This window comes from Tenrec ecaudatus, chromosome 4, assembly GCF_050624435.1.
Source record: "Tenrec ecaudatus isolate mTenEca1 chromosome 4, mTenEca1.hap1, whole genome shotgun sequence".
NCBI lineage: Eukaryota > Metazoa > Chordata > Mammalia > Afrosoricida > Tenrecidae > Tenrec > Tenrec ecaudatus.
In genome coordinates, this window is record NC_134533.1 from 65,955,068 (window position 1) to 65,969,870 (window position 14,803).

Genomic DNA, 14,803 nt, shown 5'->3' on the forward strand with positions numbered 1-14,803 from the left:
ATTGAGGAGAATAATTAATCTTTATAAACATGCACACACACAACCATTACTTGGAAGAGGAGAATAAAAACAACGAAACAGAGACTTGAAGAAGACTATCAAGCAGACACATACAAGGAGAAGACACGACTGGACAAAGGAACACCAGGAGCTAATGTACTGATGCACTGCTTATTTGAAGATGGACACTCGTTCATTAAAACCTGAGCTAGGACACCTTAAGTCACATCCATAGGTCCCATCTTTTCTTGTTGTTTGTACATGCACAAATGTAATCGTGGTGTGTTTCTCACTAGGAAGAATGCGCTTGAGTTGACAAGAGGATTTTTATCTAAGTAGTCATTCTATTTCTCATAGCAGATTAGTAGCATGACACATGCATTATTTTCTTTTAGGGACCCTTCTTTAAATGTTTCCTATTTGTATTGACCCTCTTTCCTCTTATCCTCACACTCTGAGTTGAGTACAGCAGCACCCCAGTTGATGTCGAGACATTAAGTCTGCCTTCTTCCAAACCATTTTTCTACATTACAGAAATATGTCTCATTCAAGTTTAACCACATCAAATTTGCTATTTCAACTCTGATAAGTCCAAACCTTTATATGGCCTACAGGACTCTGGATTACAGGATTCCTGCCTTCCAACTTCATCTTGAAATATTTGCTCCTTTGTCCCTCCAGAGGCAATTGTATTGCTATTCTTTTGGTTCCTTGAAGATGGTGTTCGCTTTTGCCTGACAATGTTCACTTCTGCTGCTTCCCGTGTCTTCCAAGCTCTTCTCCACTCACCTTCCCTTCATCTGGCCACCTCCTATCCTCCAGCTCTCAGCCTAAGCATGTCTGTCTAGGCAGGATTCCCCTAACTCCTAGTTTGGCTGATATTCTAAACTGATCCCTCCTTGTGTTTCGCAGTTTAAGTGATTTATTACAAATAATACATTATTTATGTAATTTCTCTCTTCTCTATTAACAGGTAAATTATATGAAAGATGGGTTTATGTCTTTCTTGCTTTAAAAACAAATTTGCAGAAATGAGCTGCTGGATTCCAGCCCAATCTTCAGCTAGATAATAAGCACACAAATAAAACAGTTTTACCACAATCAGCACCAGTACCAGGTTTCTTTCCACAGTTTTCTGCTAAATTGGTTACTATGGGAATTGGTATCTTGTATGCTACGGAATATGTGAAATGCACACACCAATTTAACCTACCTTTTTTGGTCAATTTATCAGATAAGCATCACCACACATACAATCTTGCTGACTGATGCACAGTTTGGTGATTTATAAAAGATAAAGTTAGATTTGCAATCTAAAGCATGTTCCACTCCTAGTGTAAAAAAACATGTTTGGCTTATTTTGCTATCTTCGTTAGTGCAATCCAAGGTGCACTAGAGAAATCTCCGACCCTCCTAGCTGGATTGGGCATTCCTTCACGGCGTCACGGCAGACAAGAACCACAGTGCTTTCTCACTCTGGATTGCATATGTTCTTCCCCAGCCCGTTATGTCATCTCTGGTAACAGTTAATCCTGTAAAACCTGGCATTTGTGTAAGATGAATAAAACCTGTCAGAGAAAGCAAACTTAAATTTTTGACTAATAGAGAATGATAGAAAAGTGACAAAGCTCCTGCCAAAAGAGGAAAAATTTCAACACACGGAAAACCAGGCTTTTCTATGGAGATCCAATTCTCACCGATTTACCCTATCTTATTGAGAGCTTTGGGTGTCAATTAAGTTTAAATGTCAGTTACTCATCTAAATCTGACAGTACTCTTATGAAGTAGGTGCCATAATCATTTATATATTTTCACACATAAGGAAACTGAATGGCAGTGCATTTAATAACTTTTTTAAAAATCATAAACCATGTAAATGGATAATTAGCATTTGAATCCAGGTACCTTGAACCATTATGCTAGTGTACACTCACCACTGTGAGCTCTTTCCTGCACACTTCCCCGTGGACCCTAACTCATGGGGGAGCCTCACAAAGAAGCACTAAGGACCTTTCTCTGGGAGCTGACAACCTCCAAACAAGACTCAATCGATCAGTGAGATATATATATAATGCATATATATACTGATTAGAAAACACAATAAGAAGAAGAACAAGAGCAGTGCACTCATGTCCCCAGCCTCATCCTCCCCTCCCATCCGAGAATAACTTGAGTGATGTTCTAATGCTTCTTTGGATGCCTTCAAACAACTGTGAACTGTCCCTTGGGGCACTGGAGTGTCTATACTCAGGGGCTCCTGCTCCTCGACTGTGGGCGATCTCTTTTGTATACAAGTTTTCCCCTTGCAGATCATACCCTTTTTTTGGACCCATTCTATTTGTAAGATAAGAGCCCGTCTCTGTATTATCTTACAGAGGAACAGTGAAACAGAGGAAGATCTTTGACAAGATGGAATGACACAGAGGCTGCAACAGTGGGCTCAGAAAGAATAATGGCGAGGTCCCTTCAAGACCGGGCAGTGTTTTGTCATGTCATGTACTTAAGGTTACTATGGGTCAGAACACCTCAATGTCGCTCGACAACAACAATATAACTCTTAAAAAAACAGTTATTTAAATTCTTGTAAGTAGATTGTACATCTTCCCACACTATGCATTCACATCAATCTGTTGTAGCAGCCTCATCTTCCATTTCCCTTGGGGTCGCTTTGTCATCAGTCCACGTCAAAGTAGCTTGGTTGTTATATTCCTATTTCAAATGTTTCACCATTTCAGAGTTTTGAAGGAATGACGCAGCACTTGCACACACAGTTAAAGTTTAAAATAATTTTGCTGACATCTCAAAATATGCCTGTTTAGGAGGCAAATTTAGTTATATATTTTAGACAAAACAAAACCTCTCAAGGAACTAAGCCTCCATGACATGGAATCAGGACCATCACTCCAAGCGACAGTATGGTCCATTGATACAACATGTTGGAGAAAGAGAGAACTAATTGCAATGATCAACTTATAACCACCACCATCCCACCCCCCAAGGTGATGAACAATGGGAACCTGGGTGAAGGAAGACTAGAGAGTGTAAGATATGAAAATAACAATAATTTATAATTATCAAAGGTCACAATGGTGGGAGGAGAGGGGAGAGAGGAGGGAAAAAGGAGCTGATAACAAGGCTCAAGTAGAAAGAATGTTTTGAAAATAATAATGGCAACATACGTGCAAATGTGATTGATACAATTTATTTATGGATTATTATAAGAGCTGTAAGAGCCCCCAATAAAGTGATAAAAAAGGAATATTAAGTAAAATGTTGGTAAAGAGGTATAAAAAGATATTATATAGGCAGTAACATGATATTTGTGAAGATATTTTCAGCAGATAGGGAAAAAGATATTAAAATATACTTTCAGCCCATGTGGCTGCATGTTATTGAGGTCCACCAAGTCCTAGGTGTGGAGCCTGTAAAGTAAATATAAGTATGTCAGACCAAAATGTTCCTCTCTTTTAGGTATGTGCTCCTGACCAAAACAGGTCCAGTAACAGTGTATTTTTGAACTTTTATTAGAAATATTGGAACAAATCACTTTCACCATAAGACTTACTGTCAAAGAGATGCTTTCTTCGAATAGTCAGTGAGAGGATGTAAAGTCTACAGCTGATACTGTTGGGTCTGTTAGTACACCAGCAGGAGAGCTATCATAAGTCTAAGTCAAATGGAGAGAGTGATATAAGAAAATTACTGAACCGGAGCCTGGATCAATCTCTGAATCACACTTCAATCCGTTTTTCTCTTTTGAAATTTTTTATTTCAGAGCCAATACATACCTGAATCTGTTTCACCCAGTTTGAACTTGGGTTACTAATGCTTGATATTTAGGAAGTTCTAAATGGAAAATACATGTGGCATCATGAAAGACCAGTTCCTAGTCCCAGGAGAAGGACAGAATGCTCAGAAAAAAACAAGCCTTCTGTGTTTGTTAAGTAGCCCCATTAGGAGGTATTTTCCTAATTTTTGCTATTCCTAAGATTTCCTGTTTCAATGTTACATGTGCTTGTTATTGAAAAAACATATTGCATTTCAAAAATACTGAGGGGAAGGATCAGTTGATATGCATATATTGACTTGCAATAAAGGCTCATAGGGATATATATATATATATATATATATATATATATATATATATATATATATATATATATACATATCCTGGATAGAGTAGAAAAAATGTTCAACAAACTCAAAATCATAAGAGTCCAGTCTTAGATTTGAAAGAAACAGTTGAGACCCTCAAGACGACAGCCCTCAATCATCCTTGAGGTTGGGAAGTGAACCTATGCTTATAATAAATTAATCAACCACTTAAGATCAGAGGGGCAGCATGTATGTAAGGACAGCACCCAGGTGGTTAGGAAAGAAAGGAGAACATAGAAATGAAATGCAGGAGGAAGTGAAATAGGAGAAAGTACATTGAGGGAATTGCAGTAGATGATGGATTGAAACAAAATGTGCGAGTTGTTAAATGTAAAATTGATGATCTGTACTAAAACGTTTTAAAGTATCCTGAATAAATTAAATTAATTTGAGAACTGATCTTTTAAAATATTCATTCAATCTTTTCCTTGGAACATGCTTTAGTGTCTATTCATTCAGGTTTATTTTGAAACATATCAATAATATTTTGATATTTTTATCCATTAAATATTTTCTCATTAAATTATTTTCTAGTCCTAGAAAAATTATAAGTGGTATTTCCCTAAATTATATATGACATATTTTCTCCATTTTTAGAGTTTTTGTGCTTCCTTGATTAACAAATTATGTAATTTATAAATAACAGCTCTACAGTCTCATTCGTTCATTTGTGCAGGACTCAGGTGTTGATTGAAATCTATGAGCATAACCCTGGCGGTAGAGTGGGTTCCGTGCTGGACTGCTACGTGCAAGGTCAGCCACTTGGAACCTCCAGCCACCACTCTTCAGAGGATGATATTTCCCTGTTCTGGAAGGATTAAGAATCCCAGAAACACACAGGGACAGTTTATTCTTGTTCTATAAGGTCTCAATGGGACAAAATCAGCTCCATGGTTGTGAATAAGATTGAATTTGCATAATGCCAAACAAAAAGGATAAAATATGATTACTATAAAAATAGTTTTCTGTACTGAATAAATGTTATGTGACAAACAAAGTACCAATCATCTTACATATATTGGTGTGTTAGGCAGATTTTTGTAGGAAAACTAAACAAGGACATTCATATTGTATAGATAGAGATGATATAGGTATAGACAGATGATAGACAGATAGGATAGACAGACTTGTACAGCAAGAAGGAATATAACAGACAAGTTGTCCAAATAGTAGTCCCGAGGGCTGAGTCCAACTCACTTTGTGGAGCAGTTAATAAACTGGAAGTCATTTGTCTCACATGGGCTGCTGGGTCCAAGGTCAAGGAAGCAAACCTTGGAGTCCTCCCTCAGGCAAGACAGGCAAGCTGGGTCAGCAAGAGTCAGTTGCTCAGGAGCTTAGTGAAGCAGGCCCAGAGGGGATCTCAAACTCAAGCAATGCACAGCTACAGGATGCACCAGCCTCCAGCTCAAGGGCTGGATGCACCAGCAGCGTGTTCAAGCCGGTCTCAGAGAAGCCTCAAACTCCAGCACACCATCCATGATGTCCTAGAGGACAGGGCCCGCAGGCGTTATAGCACACAGGTTGAGGAAGAGAACTAGCATTAGCAGCAGCACGCTGGGCCGACCAGCAGAGAGCAAGCAAGAAGGGTGGACCTTGCTGAGCCCTTTAGCTCTTGGCCCTCCAATCCCATATGCTCCTATTGGCCAGGATGGCACAATAAACTTAACTGTCATGATTGGTTACAAACATTTAATAATCTGGTTATCTTGTACCAATTTTACAAATGAATAAACTTAGTGTCGGGCGTTGTTTTTTCTAAGGCCATAGTCTGCCTCCCACAAAATTCACACTCTTTCTAACGTTAACATACAGTCCATTCTGTAATGAAATAGTCCTTTCACATAGAGAACTGAATATAATTAAACAGATAAGTACAGAATAATATGTGGGAACAACAGTATAAGTCTATAAAATTACACTTGAGGCAGACCGAGACGCCTTGTGAGAGAGAGAAAGCAGGTAAGTAGAAACACTAAAGCAAGTACTAGAAATATTTCACGCAGTGAACAGCAGAAACTGAACCAGTGCCTAGGATCATGCATCTGTTCAGTAATATTTTAAACATTTATTTTTCCATGAATGGTGTAGAGTTAAGACATTCAAAACAGAATCTATAAAAACAAAGACACTGAGACATTTGTGGGGGAAAGCGCTGTTGTTTCAGGAGACTACAGTGCACAGGATGGCTGAGGCAAATTGTTTGAGCCTATGGAAGATAAGCAGAGACCTGGTGACAGAAACGATTAACAGACTTTACTGCTGAGCAAAAGGTTGATGCTCTGATTATACTGAGAAGGGCCTCGAAAGACAGGCCTAGTGATCTACTCCCCCGCCCCCTGCAGATCCTATGGATTATCATCTACTCTGACACATGAGCTGTGACAAGATGGAGTTTAATCCACCACAAGAGATATTTTATCAAATTTCATCTTACTGAAAATTAGATCGTATAATGCAATGTGGCTGTAACTTAATTTGAAGGGCCATGCCAATGCGATGCATCCTGTGGACTGAATCCTTCCGAGCATCGTTATCCATGTGTGGCTGCTGTTCGGTTTTGTCCAGTGGCTGCACACACAGCAACCCTATGCACAACAGAACAAACTGCTCTCCACCTGGTGCCACCCTCGTAATTGTTCTTGTGTCTGAGCCTATTGTTGCAACCACGGTGTCAGGCCATCTCATGGAAGGTCTTCCTCTTTTTCATTGGCCCTCCACTCTGCCAAGCATGATGTCCTTCCCCAGTGACTGGTCTCTCCTGATAAAATGGCCATGTCCAAAGTAAATAAATATATATATATATATACTATATTCTCTTCTTATATTATATACTATATTCTCTTATTATGTAGAAATATGTATATATAGATAGATAGGTATACACAGCAGTATGCTGTGATCATAACTAATATTGCTTTAACATAATCTTTGGGGAAAGAATCATTTGCCCATTAATACAGTGTTTCCATTGTAACAAGTAGTTTCCTTGTGGCGATTCCCATTAAACAAGGATAAAAGAAATACATTGTGCCAAGAAAAAGACAGACAGATAATCAGGTTATATACTTTTTTAATGAATAAAAGAGAAGGCAAAATCTTACCCACTCTCCCCACTAAATTATAACCCGTTTAACCTATCTGAAATCAACGGATTTGAGGCTTAACTCTTACCAGAATTTGCACCATACGTACAGTGTCAGGGAATCTAATAGTGGGTCATTTTCAAAAGGAAATTAAAAATTTTTGTCAAAGCAGGTCTTGGAAATTCAATGTTTGGTGTAGTTGTAAACATCCTTTGGCCTTCAACCTGTCTCCAGCTCAAAACTTGCTTCCCAGCAGAATTTTGTGAAGCCTTCGGCGAATTTCTTTGGTTTTGATGGAATAGATGACAGGGTTGAGCATTGGAGGCACAAAGAGGTAGACCAGGGACATAAGTGTGTGCACATACTTTGGGGCATGCCTCTAGTAGCGAGCAGCCATGGACACACCAACCATGGGCACGTAAAAGATGAGCACGGCACAAATGTGGGAGACGCAGGTATTGAGTGTCTTCAGTCGCTCCTCCTTCGAGGCAATGGCCAGAACAGAACGCAGGATGAGCACGTAGGAGAGGACAATAAGTGCAGCGTCCAGGCCAAAGGTAGAGATGACAATGAATAAACCAAAGATGTTGTTGATGGTGACATCACCGCAGGGCAGGCGGATCAAGTCGGGGTGCAGACAGTAGGCGTGGGAGAGTACATTGGCCTTACAGAAAGGCAGCCGCTTCAAAAGAAAAGGCAGTGGGAAAACCATGCAGAAACTGCGGATGATAATAGACAGCCCCATATGCACCACTCTTGCATCAGTGAGCACTGTGGCATACCGGAGTGGGTTGCAGATGGCCACATAGCGGTCAAAGCTCATGGCCAGTAGGATCCCAGACTCCATGAAGGAGAAGAGGTGGATAAAGAACATTTGAGCCATGCACAAATCAAAATTGATCTCCCTAACATGGAAACAAAATGTGGCCAGCACCGTTGGCAGGGTGGAAAAAGACACACCTAGGTCATTGATTGACAGTAGGGACAGAAAATAGTACATAGGTTGGTGCAAGCTTTGCTCTTCTTTGATGATGAACAGAATCAGGGCATTTCCCACAATGGAGACAGTGTAGAGGACGCCCAGCGGCAGAAACATCCAGTGCTGGGAGGTCTCCAGCCCTGGAAGCCCTGTTAGCGTGAAAGGAGGAGCCCGTGAGCTGTTTGGCGGGTGCTCGCCCATGCTGGAACTCCTACTTAGATTGGAGGACCACTAATCTGTAGAGAAGACAAACATATAATTTTATCCACGGCCTCCGCCTAGTGTCTTAATACTATATCACTCCGTTTCCCACTCTCTAAAAAGAAACTTTTACCTCCTTAATCACTCATTATTGCTCCTCTCGCAAAGATTTCAGAAATTGCCTAAGCATTCTCCGTCCTACCAGTTAGCTAGATAGGTCACTTTGTTTTCCTTTACACCTGTGTCTGTTATTATCACACTCTTTCTCATATTTAAAGTTATGAAACACTTTTTAATCAATCGATAGGTATAACTTTGTTTCAGACTTAAGACAAAACTCTCCCGATCATTACCTCTTCAAATATGATGCACCTTCACATTGCAAACACTTACTACACCATGACCGCTCCCTGGATTCATGCTCTCATTCTACTGAAGCTCTACCACATTATTGTGACTTCCAGGTTTCTTTGGTTCTTCTTAGTCTTTCATTTCTTTCAGCCATTTATCCAGAAAAATACATAAGAAGATATCCCTTCTTAGAGATAATTTTTCTGACATTAAGGCACATACTCTTGTTGATATATACCATCGAATCAATTCCAACTCACATCCCAAATTCCATTTATCTTTTCATTCTTCAGGGGCTCCTGGGTTAAGCAAATAATTAACTTACTCTTATGCTAATTCTCAGACCTTCAAGTCCACCCAGAGGTGCTACAAAAGAAAGATCTGGATCCATTTCCACTTATGAAAATTCAGTCATTGAAACCCTATGGAATACCATTTTACTCCTACATCCATGGGGTCTTGATGAGATGGAGCCAACTTGACTGCTTATTATTTTTCTTTCTTTTTGCTTGTTTATTTGCTTTTATTTTTCTGTATACTTAGCTCATGGCAACCAATGGCTACTTAAACAATTTGCTACCAAGTCATTTCCAGGTTTTTTTCCCACAACAAAATAGTACCCCAAATTCACTAATTTCCTTGTAATGTAAAATTGTTTCTCACATGTGTTCTCTAGCATTACATTAAAAGAGAACATCTGTGTTTTTTATCATCTTATTGAAGATAAAAACTCAAATTCCAAACATCACTTTGCCTTCTTTATCTATTACATCAGAGTATTTTAATAAAAAATGCAATGTGCTCTGTCAACACCGTGCACTGCATTACTCTGCTTACATCGTTATACTTCAGATCCAAGATAATGTGTTCCTGTGACATAGCAACATCCGCTTAATATACCTCCTGCCTCTCCCCAGTCACTTCTCTAATCTGGAGCAGGAGCAATCATTTTTAAGAACAAGCATAAGAATGGTATTGCTCTGCTGAGTAACATTAAGTGCTTCTAAAGATTCAAATCCAAATTCTTTACATAAAGGTCCCAACAATCAAGTTCATCTAAAAGAAACAAACAAACAAAATAATAAGAAGAAAGCATATGAGTGGGGAGGAGGGGAAGTACTCATATTGGGGGGAAAATTTCGCCCTTCTGATCGTCATATCACAGCACCCAGGATTTAAAAAGTCTGAACAGGGTGTCTTAGCGTCGGGCATGCCGTTTTACCTACCTGAGATAGCTTCACGTGTGGAAGGTGCAGAGAGGGAAGGAAGAACCAGAGGCCCTGCATGCCCTGCCCATAGTCCCTAATTACTTTGCTCAAGCTTCCTGACAAACGATTTTAAGACTGTCTTTGAGAAGTCCCCTGAGCTTATTTCAGCTCAATGGCTACGGACTGCTGGGAATATGGGGAGGCTCCCCTCCTCTCTACCTGCTAAATTCCTCACAGATAAGGGTCCAGGGTTATTGGAGGGGTGGGTTTTATCAGAAGCTGAAGCAGTTGACCCTATCTTATCCCAACCTGAATTTTCTGTAGGCTCAGGTATTTCTCACTTGTTCCACACAGAAATTTCTTCTCCAGCTTTTTAAAATATTGATGGTGGCTGTTTCTTTCTTACTCTTTATTTTTATCTTTATATTACTATCATTTTCTTCTTGACTTTGTTTCAGTTGGGTTTCCCAGTTTGTGGAGCACAGAAGGAGTGGATACATAGAGACAATAACGGATGCAATGATTTATCCAAGAATTGGGGTGGGGAAAGGGTGAGGGAGTTTGGGGAGCAAACAATGAACGTGGGAGGTGGGAAGGGAGCATTAGAACTCATTGTGATGGTTTATATACAACTCTTTTTAAAAGCGATTTGACTATGGGAGTGTATGATATGTGAATTCTATATGAAGAAAGCTACTACTTCTAAACAAAAAAAGAAAAAGCCACACATTACCAATGGTTACCATGGGTGAAGGAAGAAGAGGTTTTGTTTAGGGGCCACTGAGTTTGTGTTAATGATGGTGTAATAATTTGTAAAAGGATTTCAACAATGGTTGGACAACATGAAGAATATGATTAATGTCACTGAATTATACATGTAGAAGTTGAATTGGAGAATATTTTGTTGTGTACACTTTTGTCACAATTTTTAAAAATTACATGAAATCAACGAGCACAAGGGGGGAAATAAAAAGAAGTAGCAGCACTGTGGGCACTGGAGTGTAATTGTTGCGCTGCTAACTACAAGGTCTGAAAGTTCAAATCCACTCGCTGCTTAGCAGGAGAAAGATGAGGCTATCTGCTCCCATTTTCATGACTTCAAAAACCCTGTATAAGAGTACCCTGAGTTGGGATGAGTCAATGACAGTGGGCAGGTTTACAGGGTTTTCAAGGAAGACCTGGGAGAACAAGAAGTTGAGCACATGACTTATATTTAAAGGATGGTAGTAGCATCTGTCAATCAATTCCCCAAAGGTCACAAAACTGAAAATTCCATGGAGTATATGGGATAACTAGGAGTGAAAATTAATTTGATAGAAGCTAACAACTTAGCATTTTCAAAACCCTTTGATGGAATGCCTAAGACATATGTAGAAGACTGTTGGTTTGGAATACGGTGACAAGGGATGGGGGTTACAAAGGAAACGAGGGTTGTGCTCTGAAGACACGAGTAGAAACTAATTTATCTGAAAGGAACCTTTGGCAGAAGAACTTGAGAGACTAGAAGGCCAATATTAAGCGATGGGAGGAAATCTGCTTAGAACACTGGTGTCATTCACTCCTCAGGGCAGCTTCAGGGGTGAGTCAGCTGGCCCATGGAGCACATTACCTGGCTCAGAAAGCCGTGTTTTACTAAATACTTTGCTTCCTGTCGTTGTCTTAAGACACCTCACCTCCCCACCCCAGCCCCCAGGAGATGAACAACAGAAACTGTGGGGGGAGGGAGACAGCGGTCACTGTAAGATATGAAAATAATAATTTATGATCTATCAAGGGGTTACTAGGGGCAGCGGGAAGAGAAGCTGATACCAAGACTCAGTAGAAAGGAAATGTTTAGAAAATATTGAAGCAACTTATGTACAAATATGCTTGATACAATAGATATATGGATTGTTATAAGAACTTTAAGAGCCACCAATAAAATGATCTTTAATTTAAAAAATATGCCTAATAATTTTATCTTTGAACTTGTACTCTCTCAAAATTGTAATGACATAATGGAGCACATGTATGTTTGCAACCACTTCATGCTGCCACTTCACCTGTAGCGTTCACACGACCCGTGCCCACAGAAAGCCCTGCGCATCCCCGTGTAGGGCAGTCTGAGGCGACGTGGAAATCAGAAGAGAAAAGGACTCATGGAGAAGTAATGAAGAGAGGAACCGAGAACACAGGATAACACACAAAACGTGCAAATTCAATGTTCATTGTCGGGAATTTCCTTGCAAAGGTCCTGAGCAATGGTCCTTCCTGGTTGTTGTTAGCTGCCATCACACTAGTTCCCGCTCACCGCCACTCGGGCTCCTCCCTTCATTTACCTCTCCTACCTTTCAAAAGGCTCCCTAGTGGTGGACCGCCTGATATTGTGTCTGTTGATGAGAAAGATCATGGAAAGAAAAAAGGAAAATTTAAGAAAAAGGACTGAAGGCTATGTCGCCTTTCAGGAAGCTAGCTCTGGGGATGAAGCTGAGAGTCCTTCCAAAATGAAAAGGTCCAAAGGGATCCATGTGTTCAAGAAGTCGGGCTTTTCTAAAAAGAAGGAGAAGGACTTTAAAATCAAGGAGAAACCCAAGGAAGAAAAGCACAAGGAGGAGAAGTGCCAATACTTAACTGCAGCTGATGCTGTTAAACAGTGGAAGGACAAGAAGAGAAGGAAGAAGACAATTCCAGAGCCAGAGTTGCCTCAAGTGGATATTCCAAATCTCAGACCCACTTTTGGAATTCCTTTGGCTGATGCAGCAGAGAGGACCATGATGTATGATGGCATTTGCCTGCCTGCAGTTTTCCGAGAATGTTTAGATTATGTGGAAAAGTATGGCATGAAGTGTGAAGGCATCTACAGAGTTTCAGGAATTAAATCAAAAGTGGATGAACTGGAAGCAGCCTATGACCGTGAAGAGTCTCCAAACTTGGATGAATACGCGCCAAACACTGTAGCCAGTTTGCTGAAGCAGTAATTGAGAGACCTTCCCGAGAATTTGCTTACCACAGAGCTGATGCCCAGGTTTGAAGAGGCTTGTGGCAAGGCCACGGAGGGTGAGAAAGTGCAGGAATTCCGGCGCTTACTGAAGGAACTGCCGGAGTGTAACTATCTTCTCATTTCCCGGCTGATTATCCACATGGACCATGTGATGTCCAAAGAACTGGAAACAAAGATGAACATACAGAATATTTCTATAGTGCTCAGCCCAACGATTCAGATTAGCAATCGTGTCCTGTATGTGTTTTTCACACATGTGCAAGAGCTCTTTGGAAATGTGGTCTTGAAGCAAGTGACCAACCCTCTTCGGTGGTCTAACATGGCCACTATGCCCGCTCTGCCAGACACGCAGGAGAGCATCAAGGAGGAGATCAGGAGACAGGAGTTTCTTTTGAATTGCTTACATCGAGATTTGCAGGGTGGGGTAAAGGATTTATCTAAAGAAGAAAGATTGTGGGAAGTACAAAGAATTTTGACAGCCCTCAAAAGAAAACTGAGAGAAGCTAAAAGACAAGAGTGTGAAACCAAGATTGCACAAGAAATAGCCAGTCTTTCAAAAGAGGATGTTTCCAAAGAAGAAATCAATGAAAATGAAGAAGTTATAAATATCCTTCTTGCCCAGGAGAATGAGATCCTGACCGAGCGGGAGGAGCTTCTAGCCACGGAGCAGTTTCTGCGGCGGCAGATTGCCTCAGAGAAAGAAGAGATAGGGCACCTCAGAGCGGAGATTGCCGAAATTCAGAGTCGTCAGCAGCATGGTCGAAGTGAGACGGAGGAGTATTCCTCGGAGAGTGAGAGAGAGCGAGGATGAAGAGAAGCTGCAAATCATTCTTGAAGATTTACAACGACAGAATGAAGAGTTGGAAATAAAGAACAATCACTTGAATCAGGCAATCCATGAAGAACGAGAGGCCATTATTGAACTTCGAGTGCAGCTCCGGCTGCTGCAGCTGCAGCGGGCCCAGTCTGAGCAGCAGGCCCCGGAGGAGGAACTTGAGAGGCGTGGGGTGGACCTCAGAGGACCAGAGAAAGTGCTCTCGAGACGAAAGCAGCTAGAGAGCAGCCAAAGGCAGGCAAGGAGCAAGTAAAGCCATCGCCAAGTAAAGACGGGAAGGAAACACCCATTTGAGCAGCATCCCGTAGACATTGAAGACCCGTGCATCTTACTGTAATACTGAGACTCAATGCACAACGCTCCTGTGGTGTACATTCTGTAAAGGTGTCTTTCTCTCCTCAGTCATGCTTTTCTCTCACCTGTGACTTCACCACCAGGCTCAGGTTACAGGACAGAGTGACCGAAACATTTTGGAACTTGAAGGGGCAAATGGGTTTTCCAGATAAGATCAGCTTATTTGAAGATTAATTTTCTTTGCTTAACTTACAGTAACTATTTTAATCCTTGAGTGGCCTCTTTTAAACCAAAAGTTGTGTTTTTGCTTTTTTATCACAGCAGAATCAGGATCTCTTTCTCCCATTCAAGGGGGGCAAAACAAAACATGTTGAGGATTAAAGCTGCCTTGTGGACTGATCCATTGCTTGACCATCAGGATTTCTGCTTACCCGGTCACTCTTGCTTGTGCCTTTGATACCTTTCGGTGCAAATTATATAATGGGGAGTTGCCTCATGGTTTCACAAACTAGCCAGAATGACGCTTAGTGGGTGTCTTTTTTTACCCATCACCCCCACCCCTGCTAATTCTTTCATTTTACAGTTCCAAACCACAGTAAACAAGCCCACATCACCAAGATGGCTGGATTCAGTCACAGGCAGAGCTGGCTGCCCATGGAATGGGTCTGGGCCAGTCTGTGGCAGCACAGACCACTCTCACTTGCAACGCGTGCTTGC

At 40.9% G+C, this 14,803-nt stretch overlaps 2 pseudogenes; one reads left to right on the forward strand and one right to left on the reverse strand.

Moving 5' to 3' along the window:
• Positions 1-7,473: 7,473 nt before the first annotated feature.
• On the reverse strand, positions 7,474-8,418 carry LOC142446788 (olfactory receptor 51I2-like; annotated as a pseudogene).
• Positions 8,419-12,177: 3,759 nt separating this feature from the next.
• Positions 12,178-14,074, forward strand: LOC142445864 (ralA-binding protein 1 pseudogene; annotated as a pseudogene).
• The last annotated feature ends 729 nt before the right edge of the window (positions 14,075-14,803 follow it).